Source organism: Rhododendron vialii, chromosome 1a (assembly GCF_030253575.1).
Source record: "Rhododendron vialii isolate Sample 1 chromosome 1a, ASM3025357v1".
Lineage (NCBI taxonomy): Eukaryota > Viridiplantae > Streptophyta > Magnoliopsida > Ericales > Ericaceae > Rhododendron > Rhododendron vialii.
The window spans coordinates 47537501-47542865 of NC_080557.1; positions in this window are offsets into that span (position 1 = coordinate 47537501).

Here is a 5365-nt window from a genome sequence, read left to right on the forward strand (position 1 = left end):
GAGCGTGCCCTTTTTTATCGGATTGTTGGAATCCATCTTCAAGATAGTACAATCCGCCCATTTGTCTACCACTGCCAATCTTCTCCCGAGTATGGATGTTCTGAAAGACACAGTGAGTAGGAAAAAATAGAGCAACACAATCATGAGATTTGGCTAATTGATTCACAGAGAGAATATTACAATTTAACGACGGCACAAATAAGACATCATGGATTTTTAACGTGGAAGATAATGGAACTGTACCAACTCCAATAACCGGAGATGATACATCATTAGCAGTGGTGATAGTGGCTTTGGAACATTTAGGAGATAAATGACTAAACTTATAACGATCACAAGTCATATGGTCTGTTGCGCCAGAGTCAATTATCCAATTACTATTTCCAGTAAAAGACATACCAGACTTAGTAGTGAATGCAAGAGTTGTGGCTAGATTTGCTTTTGGATCAGAGACCAGACACAATAGTCGACCAGACACAATAGTCGAAGATTCGTTCTTCTTTGGTGATTTAGCACCACTTACTTCAGCCATGACGGCACTAGAAGAAAATTTTGCAGCGGAATGATATGAACAGAAACACCAACAATTGTGAATACAGGACCTACTTCAATTCCTAGAGTTTAAGAAAAGGAGATTGAAGGTGGCTCTGATACCATGAAAATAAACACAATTGTGGAGTAATTTTCTGATAATTCCATTCATCGTAGTTGTACAATATATATAGTACAAACATTAACAAGGAAAGAATACAAGATTACATGGAAATATTCTACACTTATGGCATAAAATAAGATTACACAATTAAGGATATTGACCAAATCAAATATTGACTAAATCATATCCTTAATTCTAGCATGAGGAGCATGCAAGATGACCCTTAAAACTTCCCATAACCCAAAAAGAAATGGCTTTGGCCTATTGAAAGAGGGCACGGCAAAAGAAACCCTAGTTTTTGAGATGCTCGGTACCTATGACAGTGGGGTCTTGGTGGTCTCAAATCCATTCCCTTTTGGTTACGTTGGTTCAGTTGCAGAGTATGTGGCTAGTAGAATTTGGTCTTGTTTTTTTTTTCGGTTGGCTCCTCGTTAACTTCTTTTCTTTCTTTGGTAGCAGGTGGCATATGATTGTCCTTAGCCTAGGTGTCAAGTGCCAACATAGTTGGGATGTAGGCTTTTGGCTGTGATGCCGCTAGCTTTCTTCCCGCTCCCGCTTGGTCTTTGTAACTTTCTGTTTGGAGATTAATAAAATTCTTTGCGAATAAAAAAAAAGAAAAGAAACCCTCCACTTCAAAGCCAGGTTAGAGCTAGGGAGTTTGGGAAATGGATTGGGCCAATTTAAAAAAAAAAAAGAAACCCTCCACTTCAAAGCCAGGTTAGAGCTAGGGAGTTTGGGAAATGGATTGGGCAACTGAAAAAGAAAAAAAAGGACATTCGATTCTATAAATCAAGATCCCAACACACCTAGTTCTTTTCATTTTTTCTGATCATCTATAAATTTCATAATTAAACAGCAAACCTTGTGGGAAGACGAGATAGGATTAGCAGAGATTAGAAAAAAAAAAATATAACCAGATCACAACAATGCTGGACATTCTCTATGAAGTACTGAATGGAGTACTCCATGCCAAATTCACATAATTCGCTTGTGCATGCACGAGCGTGAAAGTTGCTTTGAAATGCATTCCAAACTTCTAAAAGTTCCGAAAGCAAGGATTGAGAACCCAAACACAGTGCAAGAAATGATAGTGGGAGTACTGCAAGACATTTGAAAGAATTACGTGACTAAGCTCCCTATTTCGCTTAGTGACGAGATACTGGTGGCGGTGAAACAATGGCTATGAGGTGGTGATAGTTGTGATTGGTTCTTGGTCTAGATGGTGAGGTAGTGGTGGTTGTGAAGTAAGATGTCGTAACATAAATGGTGAGGTCGAAGGGTGGTCAATTAATGATGGTAGTGGTGCTAGTGGAAGTGTGGTAGTTGTAAGAATCGGTCAAGTTATAGTGTTTTGGACATCCATGTTTCGCTTTGTAAATGTACAGATTTGACTTTTGGCAAATCTACATGATGAAACTTTTTTGGTATGCTTTGATGAAGTGTGTGAAACCAATTAACTTTATGAAACTCTTAATTAATAAAGTAATAGGTTTGCACTAGGACGTGAGTACTGAATGAAATTTGGGATGAGTAGAAGGGTGCAAAAACGTTTTTTAATCTTAGTGGGTCCGATGATCTTTTCGACCCACTTTTCATAGTCAAAGCTCAATTACCTTGGTTAAAAATTACTTTGGTTAAAAATTAGAGTCAACAATCATTTCAACGCTTAAAATCACACACAAATTGGAGTTAAAAATTACTTTGGTTAAAAATTAGAGTCAACAATCATTTCAACGCTTAAAATCACACACAAATTGGAGTTCGGGAGTGTTTATGGCAAACCCGCACAGTTAGCCCATCTTTTGCAGGTTTGAGGTGCTACCGGGGCTTAGAGGCGTGTGCTTGGGATGCTTGTAATTGCCGCCGGGCACATAGGAGTGCACCTGGGGCGCATTGCCTAAAACATAGCCCGCTTTAAAGTTTTCAAATCTTTTAATTTAGAACTATGTTTGGATCCAAATTATTTGGGTTAGAACATACACTCAACAAGCTTTTTCAAATGTTAAAATCACGAGTAAATCAGAGTTCGAAAGTGTTCATGCCAAGCCAACGAAGTTAAGCCTTTTTTTTAAGCTTAGAGGTGCGCCTGGAGCGCATAGGCGTGCGCTTGGGACGCATGTAATTGCGCCTGAGACGCATTGCACAAAACATAGATATGCCATCACTTCCTCTCCTGCCCGACCATGCCTCTTCTTTTCACTATAGACTGGAAACTGATGATCAAGCAAGTAGCACTAGCTTTTCAACTCTGATTTTGTTGCCGCTAAATTTCTCACTTGATTTTGGGTTTCTGCCGTGTCTTGGTGAACTTTACGTCCCCATTAAGGACCGAACCGACAAACCATTCCACGTCCTCTGCATTCATCTCACCATCAAATGCCTCATACTTTCCCTTTCGAGGTTTGAAGGCAATCAAGACTTTGTCGGATGATTTGATTCTCGATTTATCGAGTGAGTTTAGAAATAACGGATGCTTGGATGTATCCAAAAGCACATGGGAAATAGAAGAAAATAATCATGCAGCAAATAAAAAAATTAGTCTCTTAGAGCAAGAAACACTACCCAAGTTGAATTTCTTCATCAACACAACCAAAGATGAAGTAAGTAGTGGTGGTAGCAGTGATGTGGTAGTCGTAAGTAGTGGTCAAGTAGTGTTTGTGGTGTGGAAATCCATATTTAGCTTTGTAAAAGTACAAGTCCGACTTTTGGCGAATCCCCATGATGAAATGAAGGGTGCAAAACCCAATTAACTCTATGAAACTCTTAATTAATAAAGGAATATGTTAGAACAAGGGAGTGAGTACCAAATAGAATTTGGAATAAGTAGAAGGGCGCAAAAACGTCTTTTACCCTTAATGACTAGCTCCGACGATCTTTTAATCGATTTGCCTTCGATCCGGTTTTCATAGTCATGGAAAGCTCTATTTTCTTAATTGTTTGATTCCACCATCTCTTAGTAATTTCCATACCCTCTATATCAATACCAAATACGATTTAAAAGAATGGTGATGCGAGGATTTTGCCATAATAAATTATAGTTTGACTTGTTAAGGATAAAATTTTCAAATTTTTTTAGTTTCAAAATAATTTTGGTTCAAAATTACCTGGGTTAGATATTAGACTCAACAAGCTTTTCAATGGTTCAAATCAAGCAAAAATCGGAGTGCGGAAGTATCCTTGGCAAGCCCGCGAAGTGAGGCCTTTTTTGTGGCTTTGACTTGCGCCCGGGGCGCACATGAGTGCGCTTGAGGCCAGGCACACGTAATTGGGCCTGAGGAGCACTGCACAAAACATAGATATTGCCATCGCTTCCCCTCCTGCCCAACCGCCCCGCCGTCTCTTCTTCTTCCCTCCTCTTTCCTTCACCACCACCACTGTACCTCACGCAAGATCCAATCCCGCAAGTGTGAAACTATAGGAATTTGATTCTTATTTTAATGGGTTTATGGTACGTAGCCAAATACAAGCTTGCCGGTATTGTCGTAATCGTTCATGAGATATTTGGTCCATTTTGTTGTTTGCTAAAACGGATGGATATAATTTTTTGTTGATCAAATTATTAAAAGTCAAGCATACATTGTCCTAATTAGACAACTGAAATGGTTGACAGTATGCAACATGTAGAGTGGCGGGGACGACTCCTAGTACACAAGCCAAATTCTACATCTATCCTATTCTTGTTTCTATGGCGGAGGGAGGGATCTGAGAGAGTCGAACTCTTGACTTAGTAGTTGGAGGAACTCCAAAGGAAGCGAGCTCAACCACTGAGCTAAATTAGTTCTGCAATCTTAGGTTTTTTTTTTTTGATGTTTCACCACCATTATTTCACGACAACTACCACCACATCTCCATAGCCCCCAGAATGAAAAAAAGAAAACTTAGATGGCGGGATTGGATCTTGGTCTAGGTGGTGAGGTGGTGGTTGTGTGGTGAAGGAAGATGAGGGAAGAAGAAGAGACGGGACGTGATTGGGCGGGAGGGGAAGAGTCGACATATCTATGTTCAGTGCAGTGCGCCCTAGGCGCACTCATATGCGTCCCGGGCGCACCTCAAAGCTGCAATAAAAGCTTAACTTTGCGGGTTTATCACGAACACTCCCGAACTCCAATTTGCTTGTGATTTGAATCGTTGAAAAGCTTGTTGTGTCTGATTTCTAACCCAATAAATTTGGATCAAAAATTATTTGGAAACTAAATGATTTGAATTTTTTTTTATCCTTAACGGGTCAAAAAATAAATTATTTTTGCAAAACCTCCTTGAATCACCCTTCTTTTATATCTCGAATCTAAACCTATTGGGTATTGATACAGCTAGCAGAGGGTATGAAATTTTCTAAGAGTTGGTGGAATCAAACAATTAAGGTAATAAAGATTTGCCTATGAAAGGTGGGTTGAAGGCAGACCGATTTGCCAATGTTGATGGCGCTGTTGGTAGGAAAAATGATTTTGTCGGTGTTGGGATTGTGGCTCATGATCACTTAGGCCATATCTTGGGTACGATATCCATTCCATTCCTTGGTTTTTTCTCCCCGAGAGCTGTTGAAGCGTTGGATTTTTGTGAAGCTTTGGTTATTGCTTCGAACAAAGGTTTTTCTAACATTATTATTGAAGGCAACTCACTTCAGATTGTTCAAGCACTTACTCAAGCAGAAAAATCATTGTCCGATTGTAGCTCTATTCTCTTGGATTGTTTAGAGCTTCTTCCATTATT